General features: G+C 39.2%; 1 protein-coding gene and 1 pseudogene across 5 annotated transcripts in view; both read right to left on the bottom strand.

Moving 5' to 3' along the window:
• The window catches only part of PDE4D (phosphodiesterase 4D), a 1,594,380-nt gene that overhangs the window by 1,429,242 nt on the left and 138,316 nt on the right, over positions 1 to 26,822 (bottom strand). For 2 of the 5 annotated variants that reach the window (XM_078365477.1, XM_078365478.1), the window contains exon 2: positions 295 to 359. The exons of the other annotated variants lie outside the window; for them this stretch is intronic. The gene's annotated coding sequence lies outside the window, so the exon portion shown is untranslated. The remainder of the gene's footprint in view (positions 1 to 294; positions 360 to 26,822) is intronic. 5 annotated transcript variants of the gene reach the window in all.
• Positions 23,875 to 23,993, bottom strand: LOC118151797 (5S ribosomal RNA; annotated as a pseudogene).

Genomic DNA, 26,822 nt, shown 5'->3' with positions numbered 1-26,822 from the left:
TCCTTAACCAGTCCAGGAATAGAGAATTTTCCCAGACATGAAAAACCTTTTAATCTACTACAACTGACCCTTGAACAAGGTAGGAGTTCAGGACACCAACCTACATGTAGTAAAAAACTCAAGTATAACTTTTGACTCCCCAAAAACTTTACTAACAGGCTACTCTTGACCAATAATATAGTCAATTCGCACATATTTTATATATTATATGTTTCATAACTGTATTCTTACAATAAAGGAAGTTAGAGGAAAGAAAATGTTATGAAGAAAATCATGAGGAAAAAATATATTTACTACATATTAAGTGGAACCAGATCATTCAAAAGGTCTTCATCTTCATCATCTTCACATTAAGTAGGCTGAGGAGAAAGAGAGAGAGAAAGGGGGTTGGTCTTGCTGTCCCAGGGGTGGCAGAGGCAGAAGAAAATCAAGTATAAGAGGACCTACACATTCCAGACTGTGTTGTTCAAGGATCAACTCCACTTCACTGTGCATTTATCCCTACATCGTCTAGTTCTCAATTCAGAAGACTTTGAAAATAAGTTCTCTCTCACATTTACTAAGAAATGCCTCAGGTGGGGTCCTGGGAATGCTCCCAAGAGAGTGAAAACACTACAGGGAAGTCAATAATTAACTGGTCAGGAACCTCCAGAGCTGCGTGTCAGTCTCATAGATCTAGAGCTGCCCTTTTATCAATCCCTAGGATCTTCAGTATTACATTCCCATTAATATTAACAGCGTTCTCACTGACAAGACAGAGTGATTATTATGTTCTTGCTGGCTCTGCTTATTGAACAGCCCCAATAATTATCTTGAACATTTTATTATCAAGATAAAAATGCAGCATTTTACCTAACCAAGTTGTCAATGCTTTTCTTCAAATTCCATTGCCTTACTCCTCACGTATATAAATAGATGACCTTGGGCCATAGTTCTTATTTTTATATAACTTATAAATTTTGAGAAATCCAAATAGTAATATTACTATCAGCATATTTACATCTGAATGATAATTGTTATGAATACTGTGTTTTTCTCTGGCTATACCAATATCTATCTATGATTAAAAATGTCTGATTTGAAGCCATTTGACATGGCTTCCACCTTCTTCTAACATTTATTTTGAGAAATTTACTAGTTTTCCCTCTTTTCCCCCACTTTAAAAAGTTATTTTCTCATCATTTACTATGGGAAAAATAGTACTGAATATTCAAGTGAACGAAAATGAGTGAGTGAATGAATGATGTTGATATTGATGCTGCACAGTAAAGTTCTTTCGTTTAGCTTTCATCAAACTTGTTTGACTAACAGCATATATCAGCAGGGGCCCCCTGGCTTCAAAGCACCAGAAGCAAGGAAACTGGCATGTTGGTGCATGTCTGGTGGTGTTGGCAGGGCCTCTGTAGCTCTATTACTGCTATTCATCTGGCACGCAGCTATGGAACTGGACACTCATGCCCATCAACACAGCTACTAGCTCCAGTGTCAATTTGCTGGTTATGTTTCTATAGGTTAGGGAAAAATGAGCTTGATAAAGAAAAATACTACAACTAGAAACAGAGGTAGAGGAAAGAAAAGCATTTTAATCCCAGTGGACAGCAGACAGAAAGGGCAAGGAGAGGGTACAAGAAGACAGATGTGTTGCAGTAATACCAAAATTTAAAGAAAAAAAAAAAAGCAGGGAATAATTGAAATCAGAGGCCAGGGAGCTGTCCCACAGGTTAGGTGAGGCCCCAAAAATCTAACTTTCTCACATTGCTGTACCACAGAACCAAGCTCTTCTCATAAGCCTCTGCTACTAAATATTTTTTTGAGCTTCATTGTATCTATGAATGCAGAACCAAGCTGTGCAGTGAATTCATTTTTAAACTGTCTAGCTTAATTTCTGAGTTACCTTTGTAAAAAAAAAAAAAGAAAAGAAAGAAATTCATTCCTGCTCTTTTAGCACCTATTATGAATAATCTATGTCATGGCTTCTTTTCAATTCATTTATCTATATTCAACTTTCTATTACCTACAATTTCAACTCATTAAAATATTATCTCATCCTGGGACTGGAGCCTGATTTTTATTTTTTATGCCAGACCAATTGCATTTCAAAGAGTAAAGTTTTATGTGCCTTTCTATTTGGAATTTTTACTAGATTCCTGTCTTTTGGCTTCTGCTACCTCTCAATAGAGTTGAGAACAAAAATATTTGAAAAACTGAAGCATTGAGAATGAAAAGCTTCGGGTTATATTATTCTCCTCACATGTGAAATAGGATCCATAGTGTATACAGAATGATTTTTTAACATTTCCTTGGTAATAACATCAATAGTGATGGTAATAACAGAAGTAATAATAACAATGTTTTTACTCAACTAGCGTTTCTGATGCATCCTCAAATGCTGAACTTAGGTAGCCAATTATACCTATTTCACATCTCTATTTACCACATATATGTAGTTGTCTTGACCCTGCTATTATTAATAAAACCCACACAATGCAGTAAGTATGCAGTATCTCAGTTAATCTTCACTACAATCCTACGAGATAACATTTTTATCACTTTCTCTATTTAATAAAACCCTGTGGCACTGAGGGTTTAGTACCTGTCCAGCTAGTAAGTGGTAGAGAAAGGGAAACCCAGGCAGTCTGGTCAAAGAGGCTGCAGATTTGACCACTCTGCTATACCGTGGTGTCCCCTTGTTCACTTCCCAGTGACTGAGGTGGTTGAGAATAGGAGGACTCAGGCACAGTAAGGGAGTGGCCCTTCTGCCCACAGAGAAAATGGATTACACAGAGGTAGACGCTCCTATACTGCTGATTCCCAGGGAATGGGACAGAAAAGCAAAACATGGGTTCCTGGCTGGTTTTTCTTCATCCTTTTGCCTTTTACTTCTTCAGCAGTCTTTTTGATCACTGCATTTGGCTTTCGGTTCTCTTAACCATCATGGGTAGCTGGCAGAGGCATTGATAAATAATCTTGTTTTGGCTGACTACATCAGACACGTTATGGTATGGTATGTTGAACCAAGAAAATATCTCATTCTGATAGATATTCCCTGGGTGGAACCAAGCACTGCCTTTGGCTTTGCACTCATGAGGCATTTTACAGGATAGCCATCCATCTTTCCCAACCCATGTCACCCATGGTGACATAAGCCTGTCATCCCAGGGCCTGAGTCTTCCAGACCAGCCACATAATTTACCCAAGCAAAATGCCAAAGCCCCTTGGCAGCAATATATAATAGTTAATTTTGCACGCTATTTAATAAGGTTTCATTCAAGTTCAGCGTCGAGATATTACAAGAAAAATGAACTATGTTTTCCCCTGAATTTAAATAACAGAAATAAATGAAATAAAATCACTAGCACACAAGATACGTGTGTTGGTATTGTTTGTCCTGCAGAAGGACAAACAGAAATAGGTTTTTATGCTTTTTCTATTAGGAATCTTAGGTCTGTTTTCATTCATTAATTCACTCATTTAATTAATCAAAAGACATCAATTGGGCACATATTATGTGCGGGCAACGAGGGTGAAGATATAACCTCTGTCTTCAGGTGGTTTCCATTTTAATGTTTAAATAAGAATATATGCGGTCTTCCACAGCCTAAACAGAATATTGTTATGGGCAGGACACAGTGGTTCAGGCCTATAATCCCAGCACTTTGGGAGGCCAAAAAGGGTAGATCACTAGAGCTCAGGAATTCGAGACCAGCCTGGGCAACATGACAAAACCATCTCCACCAAAAACACAAAAAAATTAACCAGGCATAGTGGCACATGCCTATGGTCCCAGCTACTCAGGAAGCTGAGGTGGGAGGATCACTTGAGCCCAGGAGGTGGAGGCTATTGTAAGCTGAGATCACATCACTGCACTCTAGCCTGGGTGACAGAGTGAGGCCCTGTGTCAATAAAATAAATAAATAAACAAACAAACATAGAAAAAAATATTGTTAGAAGAACAAGGCACCTTGGAAAAATAATAAGTTTCAAAGGTAGGTCTTATAAAGAAGTAGCAGCTGATTTTCCCCTATAAATATCTGAATAGAACAAATAAAAGAATGAAACTTCCTTATTAATGTCTCATTCTTAGAAAGGGCAACATAGAGGAAGATTGCTTGTTCCCTAAGGACTTCTTAAAATATTTGCTCAAAACCTTTTCACAAGGACAACGCTTTCAGTAAAACACATAAAATGTCTTCTGGCCTTTGTAGACAGTCAGTTTGCCTTTCTCAATGTAGCTGTTGTGCACTATCTGTGCATTAATATTATGGAATCATTCTGTAAATTGGCATCTTATTCACCTGTTCTCTTTCTTACCCATCTACCTCCCCAACACACACTCCTTCTCCCACGTTTCTAGTCCCATATTTTCTAACCCAACATGACATGCTCCTTCCTCACATTCATCCTCTCATGCTTTTGTACATACCTTTTGTCAAGGTATTTCCTAAGGATGTTGCAAGTTATAGTGCTGTGTCAGGGCTAAGCACTTAGAAAACACAATCTCAGACACCACCAATCCCGTACAAAGCTGGTGGGCCTCCACAAGAACCTTCTTGTTGCAATGTCCCTGTGGGGCTAAAGAGGATGTAATTTGCTGCTAGGGCACAAGGTCGCCTCTATCTGTGACCTGGGAGCAGGGGTGAGATCAGACAGGTGGGATTGCTCACACAAAAGTCAAGCAAGGCAGACTTGGCTTTTTGAAGCCATGTGCCAAAAACATACTCACATTACATTCTTTCTCAGACAAAGCTATAAAACACTGACCAGAAGGATTAAATTCCAAGATCTTTGCAGAAAGAAGCCTTACCCCATTAACATTATGATGACAGCATTAATCTGAGAAAATTATCAAGAGTGAATTTTCACATTCAACTGAAATGCAGTTGCTTTTGGAAATAGGTAAGGGAGAATGTGTTAACACAAAGATAACCCACAATCCTCGTTCAGAATATCTGTCTTTTCACACAGCAATGGCACAAAACCAACTTACCACCATACACATCTGCTATTTACTGAAGTTAAAACATGTAGGGAATGGTGGTCAGCAGAAGAGAGTCTCTTCTGTGGCTGGAGAACAGAGCAAAAAGGCTGGCTTCAAAGGACCAGAGAATAGAATATAGGAGTTAAGGATTTACACCTAATTAAGCTTAAATGTAAGTACCACTGTCCACATCTAACTCTATACATGGGTCTTCTTTAGTTATTTCATAGGGACAGTGCTGAATTGTCAAGTCTACTCCCAGAAACCATTGCATGCATGGTTGGTATCTGTGCTTTTGTCGTCATCAGAAATAAATCCTATGTAAGTGTCCCAAGTCAGGAGGCCACCATTAGAGAATGAATGGTGAGCTTCACAAGGCAGTCTTCACTCCATGACTAATCATCAAGTGAACATTGTTTAACTGAATTATTAGTTGAATAAAAATTATTTTAGGAAATGAACTATCAAATCCTAGTCAACTTACATCATCATTGTGAACATCACTATTGCCAGTGCTAAGCACTTTGAAAATACAATCTCGAATGCCACCAATACCCTACAAAGTGGGTAACCCTCAAAAAGAACCTTCTCTGCATGCATTGAGATGTATTCATTTCTGAGGTTAGCTGAGTGAGTGAGGGCTTAACAATAATTCAGCAAAGCCATACAATGTAGGATCTAGCATAGTGATCAAGCACATAGTAGGTTCCCAATAAATGTTGGCTACATTCAAGAATTGAATTTAGTTTGTAATATTATTTAACTGGTAAAAATTTAGTAATTGATTAGTACATCAACAGCCACTTGATATAGGTGTGAAAATCAGTTGTTGATATAAAGTATATTAAAGAATGAAATCATGATTCAATAAATCAATAAGTAACTAATGAGGAAAATAAGACATCCTCTGATAATCAGCTTACCTTCTCTACTCTAATAAATTGGTCTGTGCCAAAAATCAAGCAGGCAAATACTAACTGAATATCATTAGTTCTGTTCACAATATACCTTCTGCCTTCCCTTGTGGATGGTTTGGTGGGGGCAGGCACACTGAGTTCTGTTCAATGAGTTTTGGGTTGAAGTGTTACATTCCATTTCTACATAAGCTTATTTAATCACTTGGGGTAACATCCTTTAGAGTTTCCTTTCTTCTCAAGCATGGTAATTGACAACGTTTGAGATGGTGGATGTTCCATCAACCCATGCGTGAGTGACAAGGATGAGCAGAGCACATGGCTGACCCATAATAGAAATAAAACATAAGAAATAAATTGTTGTTGTTTAATCCACATCACAGCAGCACATCTAAGCCATACTAATTGATAAAGCAAATAAAACTCCAAGATTCTAAAACTTGTAAAAAATAAAAATAAAAATAGTGAGCCAGGACCATGTCACAGCCCAGACTCATAGTTACTGATTTTACTCATGTAAATTACAGGCTATGTCCCTGTCTCCCCCTGCATACCTTTACTCTCATCTATTTATTAATTCCACAAGAATGTAAAACTGCTTGCTGCTGAAGATTATAATCAGTGCTGGAAGTAGAGAGGAGAGAAGGCAATTTATGTCCCACAGAAATGCAATGCACATTCTTCTTGAGGAGATTGTATTTAGAGCTCAGCTCAAGAGATGTGAAATAAACCAAAAGAATTGTCATGAGCCCCACCTCCCTGTGTCTGATCTGTTCCCATGGACTAGTTTTGATGAAATGTTTTGGCCACAGAAACCCATTTTGCTTTCTCTTGTTCATGTCTTAAAAAGATGAGTAGAAGGTCAGATGAGTCATCTTTTGGGAACCTGAGAATTTCAAGCTTTATTTACAAGAATTTCATATTTTTCCATCAAGATGTGGCATTTAACAGAATTTCACATTTTTCTGACACATGGAACCAATAAGGATGATGATTGATGAGGGTTAAATCTCAATGGATTATTTACTGCATTAGTTAAAATTTCATCAGCTCCATGGGACATCTCCTGTCTAACATGTCTTAGGGTACAGATAAGAAATATTTTTTTATTTCTGGCTAGGTATGGTGGCTCATGCCTGTAATCCCAGCTCTTTGGGAGGCTGAGGAGGGTGGATAACCTGAGATCAGGAGTTTGAGACCAGCATGGGCCAACATGGCAAAACTTTGTCTCTACTAAAAATACAAAAATTAGCCAGGTGTGGTGGCAAGCATCTGTAGTCCCAGCTACCTGGGTGGCTGAGGCAGGAGAATCACTTGAACCTTGGAGGTGGCGGTTTCAGTGAGCTGAGATTGTGCCACTGCACTCCAGCCTGGGTAACAGAATGAGACTCCAACTCAAGAAAAAAAAAAGAAATATTATTTTATTTCTGTTTGATGTTTAAAAGAGTAATTCTGCTGACCTTAGTTCCCAATGAACCATTCATAAACAATTACATGAATGATCAGAGTTTCAGGGTGGTGGGGGAGAAAATGCCTTTTTAAAAACTGACTCTAGCTGTGCTTATGGCTGGTTGCTTATCACCTTGAATGCATGTTTTCCCTTCCTTCTATTGGAAAAGCATTTATCAGCCATGCAGATAGGCTCAAAGCAAACTAGAAGTTCACTATATTTATTTAATGGTCTGCAAACATGTCACCAGCCTTCCCATTCTTATCAGAATTACAGAGGTAAAGCTTTCAGTATGTATGATTTAGACACTATATCTACCATGAGATTACAGTGTAGTCTGACTTTCAAGTAGTACATATTTGCTTCTTTTTTTGTTTTAAGGCTGTACTTGGAATTCACTGCTCAAATCATGTAGCTAATTTCACCAGTACCATGTTTTACTACTTCCTTACTTCTAACCCTATTATTTCCATCCCTGCAAAATAATAAAATTATATTCCAATCATGAGTAAAACAGATGACAAGGAAAGTCACTGAATGTGGGCAAATTGGAATTCATTCATCTAATGAATACTTTTGAGCACTCACTTCATGCCAGGGACTGTCCTTGATTCCAAAAATACAGCAATAAAGTACAACAGAGAAGGTACTACTTTCACAAGGCTTACATTTTAATGAGAGGGAAATACTAAGTAATATTAGTTCAAATAAAGGGTATGAAGAAAATAATACAGAGTGAGGGGTTGCAGTGATGGTAGAAGTGGAGTCACCAGAGGAGACCTCTCTAAGAAAGTCAGATTTAACTTGAGACCCAAATGAAAAGAAGCCAATGATCTAGAGAAAGAGCCATCTAGTAACAGAGACTAGCAAGTTCAACAAAGAGCTTGAAGTCAGAAACAGCTTAGTCTATTTGAAAAAGGGAAAGGAAGCCAGTGTCACTGGAGATGAGGTTGGAGAGAAAGGCAGAGGCCAGCCCATGTAATTCAAGATCCTTAGTAGTTCAAGATCTTGTAGTTCAAGATCTTCATCTTATGCGGAATAAAATCCAAGATCTCATCTTGAACTACATGGGCTGGCCCATGTAGTTCCACATACAACGAGATGTTAATACCATGTGCCCCACTGTATCATGGAAATAACTAACTTGCTTTTGATTTTACAGGCTCATAGGTGGAAGTTATTGGTGAGTGTTAAGTAGAAAGGTGATATTAAGTTGTAGATATGCAAATATCAGTCCAGAAGCCCAATAAAATTGGCCAAACTTCTCAATATTCATAATAGAAAGCTGGTTCTTTTTTATTTTATTTTATTGCATTTTAGGTTTCGGGGTACACATGCAGAACATGCAAGATAGTTGCATAGGTACACACGTGGCAGTGTGATTTGCTGTATTCCTCCCCTTCACCCACATCTGGCATTTCTCCCCATGCTATCCCTCCCCAGCTCCGCCCGCAATGTCCCTCCCCTATTCCCCCCAATAGACCCCAGTGTGTATTGCTCCCCTCCCTGTGTCCATGTGTTCTCATTGTTCATCACCCACCTATGAGTGAGAATATGTGGTATTTCATTTTCTGTTCTTGTGTCAGTTTGCTAAGAATGATGTTCTCCAGATTCATCCATGTCCCTACAAAGGACACAAACTCATCGTTTTTGATGGCTGCATAATATTCCATGGTGTATATGTGCCACATTTTCCCAGTCCAGTCTATTATCGATGGGCATTTGGGTTGGTTCCAGGTCTTTGCTATTGTAAACAGTGCTGCAATGAACATTCGTGTGCATGTGTCCTTATAGTAGAATGATTTATAGTCCTTTGGATATATACCCAGTAATGGGAATGCTGGGTCAAATGGAATTTCTATTTCTAGGTCTTTGAGGAATCACCACACTATCTTCCACAATGGTTGAACTAATTTACACTCCCACCAGCAGTGTAAAAGTGTTCCTATTTCTCCACATCCTCTCCAGCATCTGTTGTCTCCAGATTTTTTTAATGATTGCCATTCTAACTGGTGTGAGATGGTATCTCAATGTAGTTTTGATTTGCATTTCTCTGATGACCAGTGATGATGAGCATTTTTTCATATGTTTGTTGGCCTCATGTATGTCTTCTTTTATAAAGTGTCTGTTCATATCCTTTGCCCACTTATGAATGGGCTTGTTTGTTTTGTTCTTGTAAATCTGTTTGAGTTCTTTGTAAATTCTGGATATCAGCCCTTTGTCAGATGGGTAAACTGCAAAAAATTTTTTCCCATTCTGTTGGTTGCTGATTCACTCTAGTGACTGTTTCTTTTGCCGTGCAGAAGCTGTGGAGTTTGATTAGGTCCCATTTGTCTATTTTGGCTTTTGCTGCCAATGCTTTTGGTGTTTTGGTCATGAAGTCCTTGCCTACTCCTATGTCCTGGATGGTTTTGCCTAGATTTTCTTCTAGGGTTTTTATGGTGTTAGGTCTTATGTTTAAGTCTTTAATCCATCTGGAGTTAATTTTAGTGTAAGGTGTCAGGAAGGGGTCCAGTTTCTGCTTTCTGCACATGGCAAGCCAGTTTTCCCAACACCATTTATTAAACAGGGAATCCTTTCTGCATTGCTTGTTTTTGTCAGGTTTATCAAAGATTGTATGGTTGTAGATATGTTGTGTTGCCTCCGAGGCCTCTGTTCAGTTCCATTGGTCTATATTTCTATTTTGGTACCAGTACCATGCTGTTTTAATTACTGTAGCCTTGTAGTATAGTTTGAAGTCCAGTAGTGTGAAACCTCCTGCTGTGTTCTTTTTGCTTAGAGTTGACTTGGCTATGCGGGCTCTCTTTTGGTTCCATATGAAGTTCAAGATAGTTTTCTCCAGTTCTGTGAAGAAAGTCAATGATAGCTTGATGGGGATAGTGTTGAGTCTGTAAATTACTTTGGGCAGTATGGTCATTTTCACAATACTGATTCTTCCTAACCATGAAAATGGAATGTTTCTCCATCTGTTTTTGTCCTCTCTTATTTCATTGAGCAGTGGTTTGTAGTTCTACTTGAAGAGGTCCCTTACATTCCTTGTTAGTTGTATTCCTAGGTATTTTCTTCTCTTTGTAGCAATTGTGAATGGCAGTTCGTTCTTGATTTGGCTCTCTTTAAGTCTGTTATTGGTGTAGAGGAATGCTTGTGATTTTTGCACATTGATTTTATATCCTGGGACTTTGCTGAAGTTGCTTATCAGTTTCAGGAGTTTTTGGGCTGAGACGATGGGGTCTTCTAGATATACTATCATGTCGTCTGCAAATAGAGACAATTTGGCTTCCTCCTTTCCTATTTGAATACCCTTTATTTTTTTTTCTTGCCTGATTGCTCTGGATAGAACTTCCAGTACTATATTGAATAGGAGTGGTGACAGAGGGCATCCTTGTCTAGTGCCAGATTTCAAAGGGAATGCTTCCAGTTTTGTGAACAAGCAAGTACTCAGAGATTTTATCACCACCAGGCCTACTTTACAAGAGCTCCTGAAAGAGGCACTACATATAGAAAGGAACAACCAGTTTTAGCCATTCCAAAAACATACCAAATGCTAAAGAGCATCAACAAAATGAAGAATCTGCATCAACTAACGGGCAAAACAGTCAGCTAGCATCAAAATAGCAGTATCAGAGTCACACATAACAATATTAACCCTAAATGTAAATGGGCTAAATGCACCAATCAAGAGACACAAACTGGCAAATTGGATAAAAAGCCAAAACCCATCGGTGTGCTGTATCCAGGAAACCCAACTCACATGCAAGGATACACAAAGGCTCAAAATAAAGGGATGGAGGAAGATTTACCAAGCTAATGGAGAGCAAAAAAAAAGCAGGAATTGCAATTCTCGTCTCTGATAAAATAGACTTTAAAGCAACAAAGATCAAAAGAGACAAAGAAGGACATTACATAATGGTAAAAGGATTGATACAACAAGAAGAGCTAACAATCCTAAATATATATGGACCCAATATAGGAGCACCCAGATACATAAGGCAAGTTCTTAATGACTTACAAAAGGACTTAGACTCCCACACAATAATAGTGGGAGACTTTAACACTCCACTGTCAATATTAGACAGATCAACCAGACAGAAAATTAACAAGGATATCCAGGACTTGAACTCAGACCTGGAACAAGCAAACCTGATAGACATTTACAGAACTCTCCACCTCAAATCCACAGAATATACATTCTTCTCAGCACCACATCACACCTACTCTAAAATTGACCACATAATTGGAAGTAAATCACTCCTCAGCAAATGCAAAACAACTGAAATCATAACAAACAGTCTCTCAGACCATAGTGCAATCAAGTTAGAACTCAGAATTCAGAAACGAACTCAGAACTGCACAGCTTCATGGAAACTGAACAACTGGCTCTTGAATGTCGACTGGATAAACAATGAAAGGAAGGCAAAAATAAAGAAGTTCTTCCAAATCAACGAGAATGAAGACACAACATACCAGAATCTCTGGGACACATTTAAAGCAGTCCCTAGAGGAAAATATATAGCTATAAGTGCCCACATGAGAAGAGTGGAGAGATCTAAAATTGACACCCTAATGTCAAAATTGAAAGAGCTGGAGGAGCAAGATCAAAAAAACTCAAAACCTAGCAGAAGACAAGAAATAACTAAAATCAGAGCAGAACTGAAGGAGATAGAGACACGAAAAAGCCTTCAAAAAATCAATAAATCCAAGAGCTGGCTTTTTGAAAAGATCAACAAAATAGACAGACCACTAGCCAGATTGACAAAAAAGAAAAGAGAGAATAACCAAATAGATGCAATAAAAAATGATAAAGGGGAAATCACCACAGATTCCACAGAAATTCAAACCATCATCAGAGAATATTACAAACAACTCTATGCACATAAACTAGTAAACCTGGAAGAAATGGATAAATTCCTGGACTCCTGTGTCCTCCCAAGCCTAAACCAGGAGGAAGCTGAAACTATGAATAGACCAATAACAAGATCTGAAGTTGAGGCAGCAATTAAGAGCCTACCACAGACAAAAAGCCCAGGTCCAGATAAGTTCACAGCCAAATTCTACCAGACACACAAAGAGGAACTGTTACCATTCCTTCTGAAACTATTCCAAATAACCCAAAAAGAGGGAATCCTTCCCAAATCATTTTATGAGACCAACATCATCCTGATACCAAAACCTGGCAGAGACTGAATAAGAAAAGAAAACTTCAGGCCAATATCCATGATGAACATAGATGCAAAAATCTTCAATAAAATACTGGCAAGCCGATTGCAACAGCACATCAAAAAGCTTATCCACCATGATCAAGTAGGATTCATCCCGGGGATGCAAGGCTGGTTCAACATACACAAGTCTATAAACGTAATTCACCACATAAACAGAACCAAAAACAAAAACCACGTGATTATCTCAACTGACGCAGAGAAAGCTGGTTCTACCAGCTCTAGCAGGAATTCACTCACGCCTTTCTGAGTTTGAAACAGAGAATACCTGAGCTCCAGGTTCTCCTCAGGTGCTCACACTTGTCTTTTCAGAAAGACCACCCACACTGAGGGGTCTTGTTGAGCTATTTTCTGATTTCTTACTCTGCCAGTGTAATGTATTACTCAAGCCAGGATCTATCAGAAGATCATTGTCATCTGCTATAGAGGGTGGATAGGAAGGAAAAACTGAAGATAGGGGAAATTACATGCTTTATCACTGGCTGAGCAATTATGTGTATCTTTACAGAATTTCTTTAGGAAAGCATTAGAAAGATAATCAGCTCTACTGTAAAATATTAGGTTATTTTATTAAAATATGTTATAAAATATAAAACATTAAATATGATCATAAAATATTGAATTTTGCGATGTTTCATTCTGACCTTAATATTATTTCATAAAAACTTAAAAGTTTTCTTACACAGAATCAGTAAAATGTCATTTTTTCCTCAAGCAAAAAAATAAACTTTATGAACCATGCTTGCACCAGTTCTGTGAAATGCCAGCCTAATTTAAATTTGCCTAGATTTGCTTTCAACTTGGCAGAGTGCCATTGGTATTCAGTCGTTAAAACAGGTGGCATTTCTATCAAGAAGGTTCCTATTTCTTCTTAGAAATGTAGATTAAAGTGCCTAAAAGATTAAACATCTACTTTTGAAACCAAGATATACAGAACACCTCTATCCAAGAAGCAGAAATGTAAGTTTCCTTCCCATTCCTTTCTTTTCACTGACAATCCTAAACCTCCTTAGAAGCCCATAAAGAACATTTTAAAAACCTTAGAAACTCTCTTCAGAGAATAAAATTTTTTTAAATAACCAACAACGTTTATTTGTATAATCCAAGTGGCATAAGCAGTCTATCCTCCAAATGGTAGACAGGTAAGTTAGGTGACATTTCTCCTTTAGAACTCATTAAAAATAGAGCTTTCCGTTCAACTGTAAAATAATACAAGAATGCATTTCTAAGGGCAAACTTATATACCAGAGCAGAGGTCACAAACTGACACATAAATACCTAATGTGTCCAACATATTTTCTCCACCTTGGCATGCAACAACATGAGGACAAGTCTTGCAATGTTAGCACAAACAGTTGAATTAGTTGTCAATATTTAATAACCAGGTTTCACATCTTGATTTCCAGCTCCTTTGGAAAACTTCAGAAGATATGGACCCCCATGAAGCTGCATGTTTGCCTTTCTGCAAGACAACAATGCCAAGACTGATAGAGGCCACTCCATATAGATAGGAAATACTCTATTTGCCAAGTTCTTACCACTCCTTATTGTTTTTTTAAATCTCTCTCTGCATCATTCATTTATGACACCTGTCCAACCTGCGCAAGCAAGCTTTCTTTGGTAATAAAGAAATTGCATAGATAAATAGATGGATGATGAATCAATAGATAGATTAGTATCTCACACCTATGTTACCAAGTTTCCCTGAACAGTGAAGGCTTAGAGCAGGCACTCTTGTACCAAGAACACCGAGATTACAACATTTCTCGAACTTTGCATTCCTCAGATTAACCAAGTCAAGCAACAGGCTTACATAGTTCAGGCTATCTAAGAATATGGCCATTTCAGCCAGGAACCATGGTTCATGTCTGTAATCCTAGCACTTTGGGAGGTGGTGGTGGGTAGATCACCTGAGGTCAGGAGTTTGAGACCAGCCTAACCAACATGGTGAAACCCCATCTCTACTAAATATACAAAAATTAGCCCAGCATGGCAGCCCATTCCTGTAATACCGGCTACTCTGGAGGCTTAGGCAGGAGAATCGCTTAAACCCAGGAGGTGGAGGTTGCAGTGAGCCATCACACCACTGCACTCCAGCCTGGATGACAGAGCAAGACTCCATCTCAAAAAAAAAAAAAAGAATCTGGCCATTTCCAGAACTCTAAACCCCACTATTTCTGTTTGTTCTTCAACAAAACAAGAACCAGGACTTGAGGAGCTGAGCAAGAAATGAGTCACAGCACCTTCCACAGACTTCCATTCTGTTCCTGCCTACTGCCTTTCTCCTTGTTTGCATAGATAACAGGCTTTTTCCCCATTTCTCAGGGTTTTTATATCTAAGCTAAGCTCTTTATGTTTATCTGTAGGACACCAACCAATCTGAGGCCTATTTACCCTCAAGTATAACTGCCTCAAAGATCAAGAGAAGAAAAACGTGAGATCATACATCAAGTGTCTTCAAAGGATGAAACACCACTATTGTTTCAAGCACAAGGCACTTGGGGTGATGTTCTCCCTAAGTAAAACACATATAATGTTCCCACTGAATTGAAATATACCTAGGACCATCAACAAAAGCATTTACCAGATAACAGTGTGTACGAAGCACTGTACCAGGCACATCTTAGGGTGGCCATGACGTCAATGAACCTTGGTGGCAATGAAAGCCACTTGCTAGAACTTCTTGTGAAACAGAAAAAGATGTCCCTCCCTCTGGGCTGGCACAGACCCACATCACACTGCATAGCTTGGCAAGCAGAGTGTGGCTGCCTTTCTGCACTTACTCAAACCCTGCAGCCCGGCCAACTTGTACAGTGAAGAATCTGCATGAATAGATGCAGCAGCACAGCCCTGGAAGAATGTAAACTTCATGCAAATGAAGTTTGAAATTCAACCAGATTTACCTGGCAAGTCAAGAGATTAAAAGGACATGAAGATCTGAATGTTTTTTATTGGTTACTCTTTTTTAATCTCTCAGATGAAACACATTCTAGAACCTTTGAAAAAGGGAAATAAGTGAGTGTCACATCAGATCAAGAGAGGCGAAAATTACATCCAAGCTCCAACCAGTCATCCTAATCTTTGAGATCACTCTGTCTTGGTTAACATGCCTCCCAGGTGGGTAAATACACAGTCCTTTGGAAAACCAATTTTTGATTTGTTGGGAGATAAAAAGTAATTTACAAGAAGAAATTTTTGTCAATAAAATTTCTACACCAAATGAAAACTTTGAGAAAACATTTTCTTTCTTTGTTTCATCCTAGTAGCCCAAACCAGCTCATCTTTCCTACTCCTTAATAGAATATGAGTTTCCACAAGCTGCCCAGTTGCACTCATCTGAAATTTCTTCTGTCCTGTCTCACAGCTCGATTTCATGCTTCTCCCTCCCGCTGGGACCTGGCTACTCTGGGCTTTCCAGTGGGAGTCCTGCTGTCCTGGCTCAGTATGCTTTTCATTACAGTGTTCTGTGCTATTTGAATCTGAAGAATAAGCACTGAATACTAAATTGATTTTTTCTGACCCCATCACAAGGACACAGCTCAAGTGCTCCTATGACTCTTTTGGAGGAATCACCAGGCCTAAGTCCCCAGCCTCTGACATGAGCCTCTGCTTCCCATTGGACTGAAATAGCTGTCTGTCTTGTTCTGCCCTGGCCTGTCCTGTTCCTCCCTCCCCTCTTCAGAGAGAGCACATTTGAATTCTGTACGTCATTACTGAGCATTCCTTTTCAGATCTTGTAGACAGTGAATATGAAAGAAGCGTTATAGAGGAAGAGATTTATTTTGATTCATTGAAATGTTTTTGATCGTCTACAACTCCCTGGTTTTATCCAAGCTGCAAATATTTCAAAGAACGGTTCTCCAATATGCTCATAAATTTATCCGTTTTATAAAATAACAACAACAATAATAACAAGTTTTCTGTATTTAAAATAGGAAGAGTCATACCCTCCTTCTGCAAACAGAAGGCTTGTGTTCTGCAGTTTACAGGCGACAAAGATGTGGCTTCACATTGCTCAGTGACAATGTTAGGCATCGCAGTTGTCCATGAATGCCACTGCAACCCCTAGGGCACTGTGCATGAAATGACTGAATAACAGGCTCCAGATGTACTTAAGTGTCACTGGAAATATCATGGCCTGTGTTCAGGGGCAGGGAGGTTGACAGGATATGGGGGTTAGGGGGAGTCTTTTCTCTCTCTGCCCACATCTTGCTTTAATGCATAAAACAGGGATCACCACCAACACCTGTTGGTATTGTGGAGTCAGCGCCTTCCTTTGCTCTAGCATTCATCCATCTTCTGTGAGGAGCAGAAAAAGGAATTATTTGATCCTTCAGAAAGATTCTGATACGGTTTGGCTCTTTGTCCCCTGCCAAATTTTATGTCTAATTATAATTCCCAATGTTAGAGGAGGGGCCTGGTGGAATGTGATTGAATCACAGGGGTGGGACTTCCCGCTTGCAGTTCTCATCACTGACTTCTCAGAAGATCTGGCTGTTAGACATGTGTAGTGCCTCCCTCTTCTCTCTCTCTTCCTCCTGCACCATCCACATGAAGATGTGCCTGCTTCCCCTTCCCTTCCACTATGATTTTAAGTTTCCCGAGGTCTCCCCAGAAACAGAAGCCTGGACAGCCCACAGAACTATGAGCCAATTAAGCCTCTTTTCTTAAGAAATTACCCAGTCTCGGGTATATCTTTATAGCAGTGTGAGAATGGACTAATACAGATTCCTTACACACCCATCACCAGCCATGGTGCTGGTAGCCTCTCTCACTTTCTTCACCTCCCACTCCTTCTCTCCTCTGCTTGTTTGAACTCCATTCTCCCTCACCCTGTCTGTCTGTCTTCCTGTCCCCTGCCCTGCTTTCGATGCCGTTTTCTTTCTCCTCTTACCTGTCTTCCTCCCCTTTTCCACTCTCCCTCCACTCTGGCCACCAGCCTGACAACACAGGTGTTCTTCTGTCCTCCTTGTTTGAAGCCACCAGGGCAGGTGCTACTGCTTTGTTTGTGACTGAAGAGGTGAGTTCAGCACAGAGGGGAATGGTGGGCAGCCAGGGAACCCACCACCAGAACAAAAGTTACCATTAGCAAAGAGGGCATTTTGATCCTCCTCTGACTTCCGCGTCTTTATTTCCCCACGGGTTCAGAACCCACAGAACAATGAGGCAGGCATTAAGCCTCTTGCACACCACGTTCTGTGTCATACGGACTTCCTCACCTTGCCATTAGGAAAACCAACAAAAACCTTGTGTTTAATGAGATTGAGACTTGTCTGCTTCTAGTTATAAGACCCCGACATCTGAAAGCCACACTCCAGAACAAAGCAGAGTAGAACAGGACAAGAACCGTATAAGACTAAGTGTGTGGTCTGCAGGAAAAAAGCTAACAAGAGAAGTCAACATGTTCAAAAGAAATCAGATGTGAATCGGGCTGTTTTGTGAGTGATATTCATTCATGAGTTTTCACCAGACTTAATAGTGAAGAACTGGTAAATAATACCCCAAACCTTTCAGGTAGTATCCACAAACATTATTTGTAATTAGACCCTATAATGCTCATTCCTAGCATCAGTTTCATTTTTTTTTTCAATTAATGCCTCTGTGAAGTCCTAAATTAGAGAGCCCTTGCAGGATTTATTATAGAGAGAAAATCTAGCTTAGTGAATACCTGTGAATTTACTCAGTCCAGAGTGGCCAGGCCAGGAAGCAGCAACCCTAACAGGACAGAGCCTTCACAAGGCTGGTTCCTGTCCCAGAAGCCTCTGAGCAGAGTAACCACACATCCCAGTGTGTCCAAGACAGTCCTGGTTCACAGCTATGGCCCTGGTGTAATTAGTCATAGTGAGGGAATGTGTTAACTTCTCTTCCCCCATCCACAAGGGTCGTGGTTTCAAAGGCAAGAACTTCCCAGGACATGCCCTACCTACCCTCCTTCACGTCTCCATCCTAGAGCTTAGAGGTCTAACGGGAGGCTAGACTGCCCAGGTGAGCCTCCTTTGTTTCAAAAAGCCTGCTAAAAGCTATGGGAGTACTGTGGGCTGAACAACCAATCAGATGTCAGATCAGTCATTCCAGCGGAAGTTTGAAAGAACTCCTCTTACTGGACAAAAACTTACATGGGGGTGGGAATAACTCCCAGATTTAAAGACCACCCCCTGCCCTTTACCTGTGCGAATTTCCCCTCTCTGGGATCCCCTCCCACAACAGCGTGGGAGTTGGCTTTCTCTCTCTCTCTCCCTAATTTTCTTTCTCTCTCTGCCTAATAAATCGCTTTTCTGCAAAAGTTCTTGGGATCCGATATTTACTTGAACTAGCCCACCACACCTCCAGGGCCTCTTCCCTCATTCCTGGGGCAGAGGGGTCAAGAACCTGAAAACACCTGTAACAATAGCACCCCCTTTCATTTTAAAAGACCCCAATTTGCGTGTTCAATCAGAAGGTCTTTTTGGTATGTGCGATATAATGGACTATTTATAATCCATTAGAGGTGTCATAACAACATGTCATTGACTATATTCAACAGAATCTCTGGAACTCGGGAAAAATTAGAAATGAAACTTACTTAGAAATTATCTTCATGAAATTTGGGGGAAGATAAGCAATATATAAGGAAAGACAAAAATACAAATCAACCTAGAAGAGAAGTAATAAGAAGAAAGAAAATGCAAACCTGACCTTAATTTTCCACAGTTCTCATTAATGATGACTGCTAAAAGCTGGTCAGCCATGCAATTTGGAAAGCAATTTTGGAAATTAATCCTTTAAGAACATTTTTCAACCTTTGATTCATGAGACAAATGGCCTTTCTATTTTAACCGAGATACCCAGATAGTGACTAGACATTCCTAAGACAAGGATCCCAAATATAGTTGTGTGTGTGTGTGTGTGTGTGTGTGTGTGTGTGTGCATGAAAGAGAGGGGAAGGGAGAGAGAAAGTGAGAGAGAGAAGGCAGTTTTAGTAAATACGTAAAATGAGTAAATTGTCCCTTTCCCTTTAAAGCCACCCAGGGAACTTCGCTGTTTACATTATCATCAACCTGCTGCATTTATCTGGCTAGGAGACCACAAACCAGGAGAAACCATATGTGAGCTCACAACTCAAGCAAAAGCTTTGTTTTCATTGCACACGATTTGCTTAATTTGATACTGCAGCCTTGAATTTTTTTGTACAGAATTCTAGTGCTGAGTTAACAGACAAAAATTAAACAAGGTCAAGAAGTGAGCTGTTAGAATCTACTCTGTATCCACCTTAAATGAAACAATCAACTTCCCAGATTGCGCTATGCAAATGGCCTTTGCTGACATCTTCTGAAACAGATTAGATATAGCCATGCAGCTGATGTAATATTTTATCATCAATTCCATGACAGGTACATGATGGACTTTGTCACAGCAAGATGCTGCTCCCCATTCAATCGCCCATGTGGTAATTCTCTCCTGTCACCATCATTGTGTCCCTAAATTCCCCCACCTCCCCTTATCCAATATAATCGGGGATGCATTAAACAACTCAGCCTTTTTTCCTAGTTGCACTTGTCAGCAATTTCAACACTGCCCTGTCACGATCCTAGACTACCATTTGGGCCTCATATTGATTTTTCTTAATTCTCTATTGAAACATAATATATGCACAGAAAGTACACAAATCATAAAAGCAGTGGATTTTCATAGGTGAACACACTTGGGTAATAAAATTTTAAAAATTAGAACATTGCAACACCCTATAAGCCCACTTATATTCTATCTCAGGCAACTTCTTCCCTGAAATATAACCACTGTTCTGACTTCTAACACCAGAGGTCTGATTCTAAGCTTTATATAAATGAAATCATGACATGCACTCCTTTGCTCAATGTTTTATCTTTTAGATTCATCCATAATGTATGTGACTATAGCTCATTCTTCTTTATTGCTACTATTTCATTTTGTCATCACACAAAAAAATTAGTGAGTCATTTATATTTTTCACCATTACAAATAGCACTACTATATGCACATGTCTTTCAGTACAAAAATGTACACATTTCCACTGGACATACACCTATAAAAATGGAATTGCTAGGCTATAGGATATACATATGTTCAGCTTTCATAGATATTGAAAACAGTTTTCACAGATACTGAATCTACCAATTTACACTTTCACCAGCAGTCTAGGAGCATTCCAGCTGCCCCACAGTCTCATAACACACAGTGTTGTCAGTCTTCTTTCTTTTAGACATCCGGATGGATGTCAAATGGTATTGATTTGGCATTGTAGATATCATTTGCATTTCCTGCTGGCTAATGAAGTTGAGCCACCCTGCCTTTTTAACATTTCAACTTTACCAAGCCAATGGCCGGTCCTGGCAATCAGCTCCTCTGTGGTTACCACCTGCAAGGGATGCTGAGGAAAGAAGCAAGGGTGCGTACATTCTTTCCACTCAAAGTCTTCCTGTCTGTTGGCCTTTCTCATGGTCCACTAATTGATTCGACATCATGTCTCCATCTCCGGTACAGGTCACCCTGGTGGCAGCCTGTTTTCTCCTGCAGTATCCAATCTGACACCTGCTTCCCCCTTATAAACTATTCTTAAGCTTGCCAGATAGCCTTACTTCCCACTTGCACCAAGACAGACAAGTTCCTGCTGTGTGAATACCTTCATCTTCCCTAGGAGCCCTCATTTCATTATTTTCTTCAGGCTCAGAGGAAGCATTGTTCCTCTTCTCTAAAACCTGTAATCACTGAGAAAATGTGTTCTTTTGAGTTTTCTTTGACACTTACTATCTGTGTGACCAAGCACAAGTTACTTGACCTCTCCTGGACTCTGGTTTCTTCCCTGGAAAGTTAGAATATTTCTTAGCTCTTAAAATTGTTATGAGACTTAAAGGATAATATGCTTAAAATCCCTGGTTCAATGCCTGGTAGATATTCTGTGCTTAGTAAATAGTAAATGTTTTCCTTCCATTTCTCCTTCTATCTCTCCGTTATTAATCTCCTCCTTTTACCTTAGAGGCAGTGAGATGGAAAAACACTTGGCATTTGCAATCAGATACACCGCAATTTGAAACCTGATGTTTACCGTTGACTAGCTCAATTATTAACTTCCCTACGTCAGTTTCTTTGACCCTAAAGTGGAATTGCAGGTGTTACACTCAGAACTGTGAAAATACAAGTCATTCCGGCTGTCTAGATTAGCTGTCTGAGACTAGTGGCCCCAGGTCATACTCGTCTTGTGTTGAGGTTTGTTTGGTTGGTGGTTGGTTTTTACTTAAATTGTCTAGAGTTCAATATTAGGATAATTTACATTACATTGCAAACTGTGGGCTTCTTTTGAAAAAACTAGATCTAGCAACAGTGCTCACATTTCTTCATGGCAACAATCACCAGGAGGAGCTGGCCATGTATTCTCTGGTCAGCCATACTCCCCTCCCTTCCCTATTCTCTTCCAACCAGGCCAGTCTCCCTCATTTACTCTACCTGTAGAGGCCTTGATTTCTTTTTTTCTTTTTAGTTGCTACCTCTTTCTCTAGAGTCTTATTGAACTAAATGATTACTTGCCTGAGAGTTGCAAACCACTTCTAATATGTATAATATCATTTACTTTACAAAAATAGACTACCTTATCTCCAGATTCTTACAGCTTAAACTGTTGGGCTCTTCAGAAACCCCCATATTGGTTTCCTTTTGCTATTGTAACTACCTAATGAAAAACCTAGTGAAAAAAAGAATAGAAATTTATGATATTACAGTTATGAATATCAAGGGCCCAGAAGGGATCTCATTGGCCTAATCAAGATGTTGGCAGGGCTGCATTACTTTCTGGGAGGCTCCAGAGGAGAATCTATTTTCCTGCTTTTTCTGGCTTCCAGGGGCTGTCCTTATTCCTTGGTTCATGGCCCCTTCCTCTGTTTTTAGAGCTCACAATCACTGGGTGCTGCTTGACTTTCTCATGCTGTGTCGCTCTGACATTCATTGTATTGCTTCCTTCTTCCATCTTAAGGACCCTTATGATTACATTGGGCCCACGCAGATAATCCAGGGTAATCTCTCCATCTCATGTTCAGCTGATTGACAAACTTATTTCCTCCTTGCCAAAATATATTCATAAGATCCAGCAACTTCTTTGAGTGGCAGTTACTGTGACTACCAAAGCCCTCAACACTGTAACCAAGCCTTCCTTTCCTTGAAAGAAACACTTGAGCCAGGATTACTGATTTACCTAATAGTGCTGCTACACATTTTCCTTCAGTTCAAGAACAATCCCCCAAAATAACAACTGACTGTTAGCATCATAATGTTGGATGGCAAAGCAGTTTTCTCCTGCATACCTATAAACTACAACAGACAGTTTTTGCCATCTCTCTCCCCACAAAAAAAAAGACCAGCATTATTTTGAATTGTTAGAAGGGTGGTGAAAAAGGAATGCAAAAAGGAATGGCACTAGCTACAGTTTCAGGTGCAATTCCTCTTGAGGATTCTTTAAAAAGAGGAAATACTAAGGAGCATATCAAAGAAACATTTATATTGCGTAGGGTACTCTAAGCCCTCAGCAAAACTCTGAAGAATAATTGTGTCAGAGAACAACCCTGAACTACTGAGGTTGCTCATGAATATTCCACCATGTTCTGTTCTCTATTCAACAGTGCTTTCATAAATTGCTCCAGGGAAGGTCATCTGACCTACCCACAATACCATCAGAATTAAACAGGAAACAGCAAACAGAACAGAGCAAGCACAGTCACATAGGGTACTATCATATCTCTTCTCCAAATAGATCATCAGGGCATTATTCAAAAAGGAAAAAAGATGAAAAATTAAATCCAATCTTGAAATGTCTAGTGAGCTGGGATCCAGACTTCATTTGCTATTTCATAATTTTAAGTAAGATATCTTTCATGTTATATAATATGTTTAAAAATCAGTGAAATATATATATATATATACCCCTGTGTTTGTGTGTGTGTGTGTGTGTGTGTGTGTGTGTGTGTGTGTGTGTGTGTGTTTCTTTATGACCTTTAGGGAATTTTGTAGTGCAACAAATAAATTCTAAATACATTATTGTGCACTTTAATTTCTATCCCAGTTCATTTCTTAAGTCATAGACAAAGTTAGCTACATAATGTGGTTCTAGCTCTGAAGGTGGGCAACATGGCCAACCGTATCCTCCTTCTTGAAACCTTTCCAATCTTTCTGGAATCAGCTTCTTTAATCAGAGTCTTGTGCTTTCCACTTCTAAACTTTCTCAAACCTTCCTCATTGTCTCCATTTCCTAGATTTCATTTTCATAACATATCACAGTTTTATTTTATTTATTTTTTTCATTTAAAAAAAAATAGTCTGCATCACCGGGTATTCCCAGGTAGTCTCCCATCCAACTACTAACCAGGCCCAACTCTGTTTAGCTTCTGAGATCAGACAAGATCGGGCACATTCAGGGTGGTATGGCCATAGACCACATTGCAATTTTAGTTCATTATCAGGGTAAATTATGGGGACAGGCATATAGCTGTCTCTTTCTTCCATGCTGCAGCCCTGTGCTTGGCACATAGGTGGCTCTCAAACACTGTTGAATGAATGAATGCTTCCTACCCCATTTTTCTTTTTGTCATGCTTTATTTGCACCAGGCACTCTTTTAAGTGTTTTGCATATATTAATATAATTCTTATAACCAATTTTATTATGTAGAGATTATTGCCTTTTTACAGTTAAGAAACTGGACATAGAAAGGTTCAGTGCATTGCACAAAGTTATGCAGCAATTAATAACAGATATCATTTATTGAATAATTTGTACCAGGCAGAGCTGCCATTAGCTACCCTGGTCACTCTTCATCCTCATCCCTAGTCCTTGTCTCTGCCTCTACCGCTCACTGCACACAATGACATAACCATACCAAACTTTCTGCTCAATAAATTCTCCTGTTCTCACTTGCCCCAGGCCTTAGCAAGTGATATTCTCTCCATCTGGAAGCTTTCTCTTCCCCCTCTTTAGTGATATCTCCAAACCATAAGTCTCAGCCTAAATGCCTCAACCTCTGATCCATGGTCCTTCAACACTCAGTCTAAATTAGAACCCTTGATAAAGCCTCTCATCACAACTTGCATTTTCCTTTATAGCAACATCACATTTATGCATGTATGTAATTATTCGTTAACACTGATTTTCACCAATAGTAAGTTTCATGATGGCAAGGACAGTGTCTATTTTGTTAGTTAACTGTAAACTCAGCTTTTAGCACACTTCGTGGCACACACAGGCAACCAAATGCTGTTCATGTGCCTCCTGTGAGCTCACTGTGCTTCTCCCCTATAGCACTCCTCACAATATATTATATTGTCACTGCCTATTTCCACATTCCCCATTACATTTGACTATTTTACGCTCTATGAGGACAAAGACTGAATCTGACTTGGACCTCACTACTGAACCCCCAGTATTTAGCACAGAGCCAATACATCATGGTCACTCAAATATCCCAGAATAAATGAATGAACAAGCATAAGCAACTGGCCCCTTTGGGATAACAATCTTCTTTATTACTACTGCCATAAATCAGATCAAGGGATTGAAGAATTGTTCTACTTTAACCACTTTAAAGAAATAGAATCTACTAGAACACTGAGGGAAAGCTATCAGCTTCAAATTTTGACACAATATTGTCCATTAGCCACAACAGACAGCAGGGTTAATTTAGGCCTAGATAAGAAATGATCCATCTGCTTAGTCAAAAATCTCATGAGTGACTGCTCAGACAGAAAACTCAGCAATTACTTGCCAACTCCTACAGAAACCAAGGCCCAAGAACCTGCAAAGAATTATCCCAGAGATGACTGACTGATGGATTGTACCTACCAGTAATCATTATATTACTCCCTACTAAAGGCTTAAAGGGAGGTCTTGAAGACAAAAATTTACAATTAAATGACTTTTCATCATGCTGTAATGATAAAAAGATATATTCAAATAGAAAAAAAGCAAGAACAAAATAAAAATATTAACAGACTCTGATGAGACTACAGAGGAAAAACAATCCCTGAAAAAGATGATTCGTCTGCTCAATGGGAAATAAATAGGTCATTTCTACACAGAATATTTAAATGAAGAAAACATTAATGTCTCATTCTGACCTGGCTCCACAAAGTGTGCTCAGTCTTGGAAATGGTGACTAGATCCTTTGAGTCCTAGAATAGATCTATATTGTTCTGTCCAATAGGTGAGTCATAATTGTCCAGGTGGGTATGAAGGAATTTTAGAGCAATCTTGGAGCTTCATAGATATGAAGCATGAACATTCTATTATGATAATGACAGTGATCCCAAAATGCCACAAATACATTGGTATTTCAGTAAATTAACAAGAATAGTTTATGATGACATAAATGCTCTTATGTTTTCCTATTAGTAAAGGGGACACATGTTGGGTTGATGAAACTTCATCTTCTCCATAATTTAAAACTCTTTCCAAGCACAGTGCAATTAGCTCCATACTCCACACCTAATATCAGGATTCTGAACATAAAGAGCTAAGTTTACCTACTTGATTTACCTTCATTCAATATCCTCTAATCATCTTTGTCATGTTGTTCAGCATCTCATTAGTGCTGAAATTAATATCTTGACATGAGTGACACTAATTCTGCTTTGCTTGGCTTTTGCCCTCAGTAATCTAAAAACCAACCCCCTTGATGCAAAATAGAAACATAAGTAAAATATTTTAAAAGAAAAAGGGTCTCACAAAAAGATTTGGGGAGGATTCCTCTTTTCGGATTGTTTGTAATAGTTTCAGAAGGAGTGGTACCAGCTCCTCTTTGTATGTCTGGTAGAATTCAGCTGTGAACCCATCTGGACCTAGGCTTTTTTTGGTTGGTAAGATATTAATTGCTGCCTCAACTTCAGCCCTTGTTATTGGTCTATTCAGGGTTTCAACTTCTTCCTGGTTTAGGCTTGGGACAGTGTAAGTGTCCAGGAATTTATCCATTTCTTCCAGGTTTACTGGTTTATGTGCATAGAGTTGTTTGTAGTAGTCTCTGACGGTGGTTTGTATTTCTGTGGAATGTGTGGTGATATCCCCTTTATGGTTTTTTATTGCATCTTTTTTATTATTCCCTCTTTTCTTTTAATCTGGCTAGTGGTCTGTTTTGTTGATCTTTTCAAAAAAACCAGCTCCTGGGTTTATTGATTTTTTGAAGGGTTTTCTGTATCTCTATCTCCCTCAGTTCTGCTCTGATCTTAGTTATTTCTTCTATTCTGCTAGCTTTTGAGCTTTTTTTTTTTTTTATCTC

The sequence above is a fragment of the Callithrix jacchus genome, chromosome 2, assembly GCF_049354715.1.
Source record: "Callithrix jacchus isolate 240 chromosome 2, calJac240_pri, whole genome shotgun sequence".
NCBI classification, from domain to species: Eukaryota; Metazoa; Chordata; class Mammalia; order Primates; family Cebidae; genus Callithrix; species Callithrix jacchus.
The sequence above is the reverse complement of the archived record's forward strand: the minus strand, read 5'-3'. Positions and strand labels throughout refer to the sequence as shown.